This window comes from Sphaerodactylus townsendi, linkage group LG02 (genome assembly GCF_021028975.2).
Source record: "Sphaerodactylus townsendi isolate TG3544 linkage group LG02, MPM_Stown_v2.3, whole genome shotgun sequence".
Taxonomy (NCBI): Eukaryota; Metazoa; Chordata; class Lepidosauria; order Squamata; family Sphaerodactylidae; genus Sphaerodactylus; species Sphaerodactylus townsendi.
This window is the reverse complement of record NC_059426.1, coordinates 112,231,239-112,243,746: the sequence shown is the minus strand read 5'-3', so window position 1 is coordinate 112,243,746 and position 12,508 is coordinate 112,231,239. Positions and strand designations below refer to the sequence as shown.

Below are 12,508 nucleotides of genomic sequence, written 5' to 3'. Positions count from 1 at the left end.
TTAACAGCTTCAGAAACTCCTTTTCAAGTTATAAATTGGATAACAGGCAATGTTTGATTTTTAAAAAATCCTCAAGATATAATTTGCAGTGCAAATGTGCTTAGACAGGAGTAAATTTTGCATAGTACTACACTAATAATGTACTAATACTGATTAAATGTGAAATCTGCAGAATTTTATTTTACACTTATAGTCATATCTTTTACATTGTTTTTGAAGTAAAATTTTCAGAACATTTTAGCTCAGACTATTACTATCCTTTTAGTTTAAGAAAACCTAGTACTACCTATGAAGGCATAAAAGTATGCAAATGGATTTAAAAGTTAATTTAATTGTAAAAATGATTTGGGGAGCGGTATGGACAGAAAGTTTTCTTGGTATATAGGCATTATTTAAAGTTTCTTATGCATGTTCCCCTTTTGTAGTAAAGTCCTGGTTTGACTAGGAAATAATGGGATAAAAATCTAATAATAAACTAAAAATGTTTTCAATTGTTCCTAAGACCTCATCATTTATAACGTTCGAAGTATGTGAATTACTAAAACTTTATAGTAGCCCTTCTATTAACTAATCTATTCATCATTATTGATCATGGTATTAGTACCTAATATTGTGTTGTTTTTGATCTATGAAGTTCGAATTAAATTAATTAACTGGAGCCTTCAAGGAGCTTGTATAGATTATTTTCCAATATAGCTATTTAGATAGTTGCTAAATCTCTCTCTTACCAGCAAAAAACTGGTGAAAACTACAATTTAGTGAAATAACCTTTGCAAATAGTTCTTTTAGTTATTCTATTTCAAAATTAAATCATTGTTACATATTTCAAAAAAAATGTAAATATTTGTCACTAAAGTATTAGAAGAAGTTATTTAAGTGCAATAAAAATGATGAGCTTCCAGTCATTATGTCAATGGTATAATAAATTTTGTTTTCTATCATTCAGGTAAAGTTATTGTCAATACACATATATATGTCAATACATGTCATGTTAATGTAAATTACATGTCAATACATGTCATGTTAATTTAAAAATTAACATGAAATAGGAAGAAACAAGCCTAGTATTTTCATGATGACCACTGCAACATGAATTAATGTAGGTAGCTATTTTGAGTATGGTTTTCTTTCAAATACTTTAATTAAAATATATTGAATATTATTATCTTTTTATAAAATCATCTTTTTAAACTGTGCATTTAAATAATTGAAGACTGATAATAGCAGTGAAATTTCACAATGCAAGCTAAGACCAATAACATATATTTTATGACAGCAAATTGCTTGCTTCAAGAGGATTCCCCCTCAGTTTTCAATACCATTTCTACAGTTCTCAGACCTCACTATATCAGTGTCTTCAAGGCACTGGTTGCAGAATGATCTCCTTTAATTCATTAGGGTTGTTTTCAAGTAAATATCCTAAAGAAAGCATATGCTTAGCTCCAGCTGTATTCTCTATACTTTTAAAAATTTAAATTAATAAGCAGTATTAACTTTCTTCATTAATGCTAAGTAGGAAAATCAAACCTTCTGACCTAATGCTATCATTACTGTTAAATGGCATGAGGATCAATTAAATGGCTGGGCAATTCTATGCATAGTTACTCCAGTCTAAACCCATTGGATTTCAAAAGCCTTAAATCTCTACATATTTTTTTACTCTTTAAACAAACTGCAGACATCCAAATTACCATTCCCTAGTGATTGTATTATTTGCTTAAAACTTGGAACCTAATAGCCGAAATTAAACTTCAGAAACAGGAATAAGAAGAACATGTATTCTGTTAGATGGGGCTTATAAATGTACTAATAATTGCATGGCATATGTCCTCCAAGAATCATTTCCTCATTTCGGTCTTAGGCTGAACAGAATTTTCTCTTTAGCCATCCCAAGTTAGCTGGGGATTCATGCCTATGCTGTGCTCTCTACTGCCAGTAATATTACCTGGTAGAAGGAAGCAATATATAATCTGATCCCCCATTAGTTCTTGGAGCACAGGTTTGAGGCAGAGGTATTTTATTTGAACCTCCGATACTCTCCCAGAAGGGTGAGGGCTTTGTACCAGTAGTAGAGACCCTCTACTATCTCTCCAACTGTGCCTTTCAAAGTTTAACACAGTCTACACATGGGCATTCTTGTTTCAAAATACAGGGTATGAAGACCTCAAATTCTGTTTTCTTCCATGTTCCAAGGCTTTTGTCATTGCACTGGGTAAATATGTGAGGATACCACTGAAACTTTACTTTTCTTGGATGGCATACAGTTTATGTGGTCTACTAGCAGTAAAACTTGTTGAACAAATACATACAATGGGTACTAGAAAGGTTGGTAACCCCTCCTGCCTTTCTTTCCCCCTTGCCCTGGCTTCTCCAGAAACCAGGGGGGCTCCTTTCCCTCCCCCCAAGGCAGCCAGGGTCCCCCCCCCCAAAGCCTGCTGCTGCTCCTTGCCCTGTCTGAGCCACGGCTGCTTTCCATCCTTTGCCTTTTTGCACCTGTCTCCTGGCTGTCCCTGCTTCTGAGGCCCAACAGCAGGAGGCAGCTGGCATGGTGGCAGTTGCAGTGGCTCGTAGGGCAGACAGATATTCCACAGCTGCTGGTGCCTGAGAGCCACACAGGACTCATTTCCAGACAATTGTCACACACAGCTTGGCTGGAAGTGAGTCCTGCACAGTGATTGACTGGCGGTGAATCATCACCACGTGAATTATATGGTACTAGCGGGCCCGGCCACGCATTGCTGTGGCAATTGTCCTTCTCATCACAGTCCGCAACCCACACAGATGTCCATGCAGGTTCAATGATTCACAGCATAGCCTTTTGAGATGGTCAAATGGAATCCCTCTTTCTCTTTTCAATGCACATCGTTATATGGTGCTGTCTTGTTTTTTTAGTCTAAGGTAATCCTTTCCATTCCAAAACAGAACTGTCCAGAGTGTGAATCCCACTGTCCATGAGGCTGGTTGACACGCACAGTCCTGGCTTGGGTAAGGCAGAACTGGGGCAAGGAGGCTATCCCAGTCAGGCAGCAGAGGCAGGGTGGTGAGGCGCTCAAATCGAGGCTAGCTCCCTGGGTTTTTAAACGGTCATGTGCAAAAGAAGCGGAGCCGGTAATGTTGCTTCGCCCCCACTCCGTGGATTTTCTTAGAAGAAAAAGGCAAACTCCAGCTCGCTTTTAGTAAAAGAGAGCTGTAGCGAATATGGGTGAGGAAGTGGGTAAGTGGTGGTTGGATGTGAGGGAGGGCAGAGTGAGGTGTGTGAGGATGAGCTGGATGTGTATTGTGTGGTAGCAGTGGGTGAGGCACAGAGAGTGAAAGTTACCAGCGTGTGAGGGGGGGAACCCCACCTGACGTCTCACACGGCAAAGTGTGTATGTGTTTCACTTCTAGTCATATTACCTAACAGTGTTACCTATTTACTGTTTTCACTGCTCATGTCTGCCCATCTGCGCGAACATTCTAAGCCCTCATACCAAGCCCTCAGGACATAGACAGACAGGCTGCATGAACGTTCTAAGGGTGACAGTTAAACACAAACAACTTCATGGCCTGGTGCACCAGGAAAAAGACGTTTTACCTGGCTCAGGTATGGACTTTCGGTGATTTGAAGGTCCAGTTACCTGCCCGCAACAGGGAGGGATGTCCTGTGAAAATTTGGGGGTGATCCATCCAGCAGCTTCTGAGGGAGACCACCAGGGACAAACACATTGTTAGATTTTTATATAGAGAGATGATAGTGCAACAGGGGTACATGTGGTTTGCAGCATGGAGCCCCTTATAGGTGCAGCCACTTGTACACAACTTCATGCTTTTCAATATCTTCGCATTCTTTCTATTCAATGACAAAGAGACTCAAATTTAATGCCAAATTGGCTAAATGGCAACAGGAGAACATGCTACCCCATTGCAAAGGGGTTAGCATGAGCTTTCAAGGCCAGATGAGCAGAATTTTAGCCCCATGCTATTTAGAAGAGTGGAGAGAAAAGCACTTTAATGGACAGATAAGGACTTTTAAAGTGTTTATTAAGCATTTTAAGCTAGTTGGGAAATTGTAAAAATGTTAAAAACATAAAAAATGTTACGGAAAAAATGGTGCTAGTAAACCTTTATCTTTCCAGAACTGCAAAAGTTGTCCATCTCTGTTAATAGGAATGAGAGGTAGCAATGGATTTCAAATATTTATGGGTGTGGAAAAAAATCATAATAACTGTCAACTATCAAGTCACAATCCCAGTACCATGGGGGTTTCAAGGCAAGATTAATAGTCCAATCCAATGGGGGGGGGGATCCCCCTCTGGAACTGGCACACCCCTGCACCAGTGGAAATGTCTTCTTCGCCGGTGCAAGAAGCAAATGTACTGGTGGAGGGGGGTTGTTTACCCCAGTGAAGGGTCACTGTGCAGCTCCACAGTGCCCAACCTGGAAATGGCTTGTCTATTGCACCAGCATGGCTGGGAGCGGGCCAGGGGGTGAAGCTGGCCTTCTGGGAGAAAGTAAATAAATACTTATCGTTTTACATTTATAATAAAAGAAGAACTGTGTCAAGCAGAAATTGTGGAAGTTTGGAAAATAGACAAGGCTCCCATGGAGTTTCTGACCTTCAGGTTTGTGTTGGGAAATTTAACAATTTGTCTAAATTCTAGTGCAAAGGCTCAAAAACTAGAAGGCAAAATTAAAACTTTAGGGTTTTCCTCCACAAGTCTGCATATATTTACCTTCTCCAATCCAAAACGCAGACACTTGTATGATTACAGGCTGCACAACAGTCTTTCAAAACAAGTCATCTGACATGTTCTAGTTCGTGGTGGGTCTAATAGGCAAGAAAACATAGAAAATAGGGTTAATCTATGTACAAAATGTATGCATTAAATACAGGGTAAAATGCATATAAATTGACTGCCCAATCCAAAGGGGTGGGGAGATCCATGGCAGCTGGGCACGACTCCGCAGTGCTGTCCAAAGAGTCATTCAGTGGCACAGTCACTGAAAACCCTAATCAGCCAGTGAAAAACCCCATTGAGGACAATGCCTTACACCAATTTTTTTGCTGGCATAAGTCTGCACCAGGAAAAGGGGACATTCTCAGGTGGAAAGTGCACTGGATGTTGACTAAAATCAACTCTGCTCCCAGGAACGCTCCCTGTTACCCAAAATGGTCGGATACAATGACCCTCTTTGGTTGGGGAAATTAGCTATAGACCTCAAGGTCGCTTAGCATCGCTTGAGGAGCGTTGGGTAATTTGATCGGTATATCTATATCTATATCTGTATATCTATATAATATATATTATATCTGTATATCTATATAATATATATTATATATATCTATCTATATCTATATCTACCTATCTACCTATCTACCTACCTATCTAGGTAGGTAGGTAGGTAGGTAGGTAGATAGATAGATAGATAGATAGATAGATAGATAGATAGATAGATAGATAGATAGATAGATAGATAGATAGATAGATAGATAGATAGATAGATAGATAGATAGATAGATAGATAGATAGATAGATAGATAGATAGATAGATAGATAGATAGATAGCTATGCTATGCTATGCTATGCTATGCTATGCTATGCTATGCTATGCATATGGGCTTCATCTCACCATAAGAATCCAGCAGAGAAAATATATTTCTTTTTCAATGGTTTTTGTTGGGAAAATAACAAATGGAATAAAATAAATTCTCACTCACTCACTGGGGTAAAAACACACGCATTCAAGGGTTCCTAGGATATAATTTAGAGGTGAAAGACAGGTTTTGGATATGGAGAGAGAATGGATGGGATATCAAAGATTATATTACCAGGGGGTGGCCTGTACAGAAACAGAGATCTAATGGCTAGGCTCTGGATGATCTGTGCGGATAGAACAATATTACAGACCACCATGGTGGCATGATAATATTGAACAGCTGACTGGGGTCTGAGACATGCTTTTTATATGGAAGAGCATGTCTTGGGGCCAAGGAAATCCTTGAACAAAGGATTCTTCCTGCTGTTCCAAGGTGAGGTAATGGTCTTGAGTATTAGACCATTGAGCTGATGGCTGACCCATTATCTTGATGGGTTTTTGCCAGGTGTCGGGCAAAACAGGTAACGACCCTTAATGGGTCTTGCAACATATATAGTCAGAAGGGGATGAGTCAGAGGGAGACTCTTGAGTAGATTAAGTAAGGTAGACAAAAAGAACTGGTCTCGTCCAGGTGTGCTATTTTCCATATTCAAATGTTATTTCCTGAGTATGGGCCAGGCATGAAGTTGTGGGTGGGTGGGGAATCCTTGAGGCATTCTTGCCAGACACAGTCCCAATATGGAGTTTCTGAAACAGACTCCTATGTTTCAGGGCACTGTTATGTCAGGTCTTACAGGGCAGCATTCCGGGAGAAAGACCACTCTCTCACCCTCCGCACTGCTACAGGCCTTAGGTTGGCTACACCCCGGAACACCCCCATCTTCACCAGTGCGGGCTCCTGCAATGGAGGGGGCCCAGAATTGAGCCTTCTATGTGCCCGTGTGTTGTGCTTCCGTGAAGCCTTCCAGCTCCAATTTAAGGGCCCCTGTGTTGGTATACGTGCCCATTAGGATGGCACAAGGGGCACTGACATCAGCGCAGGGGTCATGCTGCTTCCAATACGGCTTTGGATTGCACAGTTAGAACAGAAATCTGTCGAATTCAGTTAGGCACAGGCTCTTATCAGAGAGGTCAGTAGGGGCACTTTAGATATTATACTGATATCGAAAGTAGTTTTTTAAGTCTAAGGTTCATTTCAGATGATTCAACTGTTGTACACACCATAGCCATAATCTGTACATTTCTACCCTGCCATGGTAAAGGAGAGCAGCTGGAGTCCCATGGCTGGAGGATAACCACACTTTGGTTTGTAATTATTTTTTAAAGATATTTTAAGCACTAGCTCTGCACCTTAAAAAATGTAGCAAAGGCTCCTGCAGCTATAGGATTGGTTAGGAAGTAGTTGCAGTTTTGTGCTGGTGTTATGGCAGAAGACTTTTTGAAGATTTATGTTAGTTGCCTTGAATGCTGTGCAATAAAATGTCCAAGCTATAAAGATTTTAAATAAAATAAATTATCTAATATGTACCCTCACAAAACTAGGAAAATGCAAGATCTCTGCAATAGGAGAGCTGGCTTGAAGAAATATATTTATGTCATTTCCAACAAGTAACTTTCACATTGACCTGATGCATCCATATATAGTTTGCCAGTGGTTTTGCATTGCCTGCCTCTGCATGGGTTGAGAGAGTTTGGAGAGAACTGTGACTTGCCCAAGGTCACTCAGCAAGCTTCATGTGGAGGAGTGAGAAATCAAGCCTGATTCTCCATATAAGAATTTGCCACTCTTAACCACTACACCACACTGGCTCCCCCTATACATAACAAAACCTCAGAACTATGCCAGGATTACATAATGCACTTAGTAAAATGCTAATAAGTATATCAAAGGTGCAAGAATAAATGGAATACAGAAAGTAAATGTCAAGCACTCTGACTCCCAGAAACTATGTATACATATATCTGCATCTGAAAGACTGCACAATATAAAAATCTGTAAAGCCAGAGGGTCATGGAAATATTTTTAAAACAATTCATGGAACAGTTTATAAACAAACAAGACAGGTATTCCTGATAATAATCCCTGTTTCACTGGGAGACACACTCCCATCTTCCTCAGCAAATAACTGTATGCTTGTTAAGAGAGCTGCGCTCTTCCTCAAAGTGTGTCATTCCATGAGCCTTTTTGCATGGTCAAAATGCTCCGGGCTAGAACACTTACATGCTATGGCACTTTCCCCCCTGTTTCTGTTTTCACACGGCTCTCTGGTTCTTCCCAGGAGTTGAGGTAGGGCTGGTGCGTTATGCCCCAGCTGTTTCTGTGCAAGCCCAGGACTTTTCCATTTGCTCCACGAGCTCTTCCGCAATCTCTTCTGTGCATGTGCGGACAACCTCCGTTTCCCGCATTCTGATTTTCCCGCACTTTCCCCCCTGTTTCTGTTTTCGCACGGCTCCCTGGTTCTTCCCAGGAGTCGAGGTAGGGCTGGTGCGTTATGCCCCAGCTGTTTCTGTGCAAGCCCAGGACTTTTCCATTTGCTCCACGAGCTCTTCCGCGAATCTCTTCTGTGCATGTGCGGACAACCTCCGTTCTCGCATTCTGATTTTCCCGCGACTTTCCCCTGTTTCTGTTTTCGCGACGCTCCCTGGTTCTTCCCAGGAGTCGAGGTAGGCTGGTGCTGCTATGCCCCAGCTGTTTCTGTGCAAGCCCAGGACTTTTCCATTTGCTCCACGAGCTCTTCCGCACTTCTGGTGCATGTGCGACAACCTCCGCTTCCCCTCGCATTCTGATTTTCCCTTTCCGTTTCTGTTTTCGCACGGCTCCCTGGTTCTTCCCAGGAGTCGAGGTAGGGCTGGTGCGTTATGCCCCAGCTGTTTCTGTGCAAGCCCAGGACTTTTCCATTTGCTCCACGAGCTCTTCCGCAATCTCTTCTGTGCATGTGCGGACAACCTCCGTTTCCCGCATTCTGATTTTCCCGCACTTTCCCCCCTGTTTCTGTTTTCGCACGGCTCCCTGGTTCTTCCCAGGAGTCGAGGTAGGGCTGGTGCGTTATGCCCCAGCTGTTTCTGTGCAAGCCCAGGACTTTTCCATTTGCTCCACGAGCTCTTCCGCAATCTCTTCTGTGCATGTGCGGACAACCTCCGTTTCCCGCATTCTGATTTTCCCGCACTTTCCCCCCTGTTTCTGTTTTCGCACGGCTCCCTGGTTCTTCCCAGGAGTCGAGGTAGGGCTGGTGCGTTATGCCCCAGCTGTTTCTGTGCAAGCCCAGGACTTTTCCATTTGCTCCACGAGCTCTTCCGCAATCTCTTCTGTGCATGTGCGGACAACCTCCGTTTCCCGCATTCTGATTGGCTGATTCTCCCTCCATTCCCCCACTCACTTTCACTAGTTTAGTTTTAAATGACTCTGCTCAAAACTTATTCCCTATTTGTAAGAGACGTAGCTTTCACTGCAGTGGGGGGGGGGGGGACACAGAGGGAGAAACCATGGATTTTAGACAGAAAAGCAGGGTGTGCAGGTGCTGCGAATGAAAGGGCACCTATTCTCTCTCTCACACAAGGATTTTAGTCAGAAAAGCGGCGTGTGCCCTGAACGGAAGGAGGCCGATTCTCTCTCACACACAAGGATTTTAGTCAGAAAAGTGGTGTCTGCAGGCGCTGCAAACAGAAGGGTCCCGATTCTGTCAAACATCCAGCACCTGTTGATCGGTGGGGAGGGCCAGAGCGACGAGGCAGAGAAAATGGCCCCAGTTCTGTTGTCGTGGTGTTTTGCACGGCAGCGGAAGCACACAGGGGCAAGCAGAGTCACATGGGCAAAGGCAGAAATGCAATGGGGACATTTGGGGCGGCTTGCCCCAGGTGCCACCATTGCAGTCATGTGTCAGGGCCAGGAGCATGTCGGGGGTGGGGTGGGTGTGTTGGGGGGTGTCAGGGCATGTTGGGGAGGGGGCACGCTGGCAGTTCATGTCCCAGGCACATTTCCCCTCCCTTCATCACTGCACAGGGGCATTTCAAAAGTACCTCCAATTTGGTGGTTTTTGAAAGTCATGTGGAAAAGGGAAAATGGTGGTGCAATGCAGGGGCAGAACCTGTGCAGCTTCGGGGACCATGCAGAATTCCTGGCTGCACAGAGATATTCCCCATGTTAACACTGGTACAGTTTCGCCGTAAAAAAAGGGCCCATGTTTGCCCACTAGTGCTATCAAATCCAAGAGTTTGACTACCGGGATCTAGGTTGGCTTTCTAGAGTATACATGAATAATGAGCCTGTATATTTAACTTATATGAAACTTAAATCGTACTATTACATATACAAAATATACATACGGTAACAGTCCAAAATATAAAACAATATCTGGAATCTCTGGAATATTGTAGCAAAACCTGAGGTTTTGATTTCTTCAAACTGTTCTCCATACCCATAGACACACCCTTCAAAAATTAATCTGGAATTGATTTCTTTTGTAACGTTTAATATTGATTTCCAGCTACTCACTTGTAAGCCATAACATCTTTTCCAACAAAAACTAACATCCAAAATTAACCCAAAGGTCCATGGTGTAGTTCTGCTACCATAGCTAAGTGTGTATATGGTCCTCTGTGCTACTGGATGTGTGGCTACCAACCTAAAAGCAGACATAATGCTCTCTCTGGATACTAAAAAGGAAAAATCGGGTATAGGCAATACGAAATAAATCAATATTAATCAATAGGAGTTGATTTAGATTGGAAGCAGGCCCAAAGTACAATGTATCAAATGGTGAATTATTCAAAATGAAGCCATTTAATTTTTCCCAGCTGGCATTCTGTTTGCCATTACAATAATGAGAGATGCTATTCACTGTAAGGCCAAACAAAGTGTGACTTAGTTTTAAGTGGTGGTGGTGGGGGGGGGGGGATATTAACACAGTGATAATTAATTCAAAACTCTAACATTACACTTTGCTAAGAAATAAGATTCTGAAAACACAGTTTAGAGAAAGCTAGGCATGCTATGAACAGGGCTGCATTGATGGTAAAACAACAACCACAACAATCACCAACAAAGTTTATTTGCTTGAACAGATAGTTGGATCACCAGCTGCACTACATGAGCAGTTTCAGGGTGATGCATTAGTAGGGGAAAACCAGAGCAGGTATTGAAGCATCCTCTAGCTATCACTTGCCCTCTGATGGAAGAACCTGATTTCACCGCTAAGGCACCAAGAGCCATATTACTTTAACAACAAAATGCGGGTTCCTGGGCTAGAAAGCCTCTGATCCATAACTGAGAATATTTCTGGTAGATTGATTTGAGGCAAAAACTGGAGAGTAACCCCCCACCCCCAGTTGTCACTGGTCCAAATGTGGATACACCCAGTCATCAGTCCAAGAACTATGGGTGTACAGACCATTGTCCTTTGTCCAGTCTTTGTCTAGCCAAGCTTGGTTTTACTTTACTCATTCTAGTTGATGTTGGGCTGTGGATGGTGCAGGTGACTGTGAATGTGGTCGGCAGTAGGGCTTTCAAAACATGTCATGAAATAAGGCCAGGAGACGGCATTTGGGTGGGTAAGCAGGAAGAGACACATAAGCAGAAGGCCTGATTGTAGGATGAGGAGAACAAAGGTGACCCTAGGCACTTTCTGTTGTGCTGTTCCCCCTGCCAAACCTGGAAGCAGTTTCATCACACAATATATTCTGATTGGATTTAAGCAATGGATTTGTCTATCTGTGCTCCACTCCCTAATTTTAAGTTAGTCATGTATCTTTTTAAAATGTAATTCTTTAAAGTGAGTCATGTATCTTGATGAAGATGTACACACCTTCAAATACTTGGAGAGAAATCTCTGCTGTGCCTCATTCTATATCACTGTTTGAATTATTAGGGCATTTTTCATATTTTAGTCCTTTATTTCGTACTGTTTCAGCTATATCCTTAGTCCACATTTTTGACTTCTAGCTCAGACACTATGTTTTTGATAGTGATATCCTGAATGGAAAAGTGCACGGTGAACACTGTTTGAGTTTGAAGAGAATTTTGATTCAGCTGTAACATTTAGTAATTTACAGTGCCACCCTGAGTAGAATTACACCCTGTGAAGTCAATTGAAGGGGTAACTGCTGTTAGTAATTTAGATTAATTGATTTTAAAACCTTGTGACTGATTAAAAGGTGTCTCTGATTAATTGGCAGCAGATCTGTATTTTATTACTTTTGTATGAGTACATATAAAATTGCAAGTTTCAAGCACCATCTTAGCATAGGAACTCCTTTTTATGTGTGAGAGAATGGGGAATTGCCTCTGCTAAGATAATTCCTGCCCATTATTAAAAACAAGAGGAAAGTTTGTTTTGCCCATGTGAACAGTGCTGCAATGGATGAATTGGTGAAAACTCACATAATTCTTGAACTGGGTGACAGGCAGGGCAAATAACTTTGCTTAAGATTATGGCACTGTGTAATTGGCATGCGTCCCATCTTTGAAATTATTTGAATCTACAGTTAGAAACCCTCCCTTCAAAACACTGGCTTGGATTCAGAGAGAAAAAAACTGATAGGGGATTAGACAATGTGTCTCTGCCTTCTCCCATGTTTTGCTGCAGCCAGTGTGCCCCCACTCCTTGAAACACTGTTCTTCAGAGAACAGAGTTAGATAAAGCATAGTTATCTGAATTTGGAGGGGAGAATCTGTGAGAATGTTGGAGTGAATCAAGAGCTTGTTTAGTGAGAAATCTGTCCCATGGCTTTCTGAGAATTCTTGGTTCTTTGTCCAAGGCCTTTAGCCTAAGACCATGACAATCAGCCCAGCAAATGAGGAAGTGTCCAAGATGTATGTGATTTGTTTGTATTCCTATTTGTTTAATTATAGTAACTTGGAAATTTCTATAAGCCATTTATGGCTCTTTTGGAAATTTCTGAAAAAGCTGAACAGGAATGCCTCAATAAATAAATA

The 12,508-nt window shown here is 42.0% G+C and overlaps 1 protein-coding gene across 8 annotated transcripts in view; it reads right to left on the bottom strand.

Moving 5' to 3' along the window:
* The window catches only part of HSD17B12 (hydroxysteroid 17-beta dehydrogenase 12), a 267,862-nt gene that overhangs the window by 157,718 nt on the left and 97,636 nt on the right, over nt 1-12,508 (bottom strand). For 3 of the 8 annotated variants that reach the window (XM_048483651.1, XM_048483650.1, XM_048483652.1), the window contains exon 5: nt 4,713-4,807. The exons of the other annotated variants lie outside the window; for them this stretch is intronic. The gene's annotated coding sequence lies outside the window, so the exon portion shown is untranslated. The remainder of the gene's footprint in view (nt 1-4,712; nt 4,808-12,508) is intronic. 8 annotated transcript variants of the gene reach the window in all.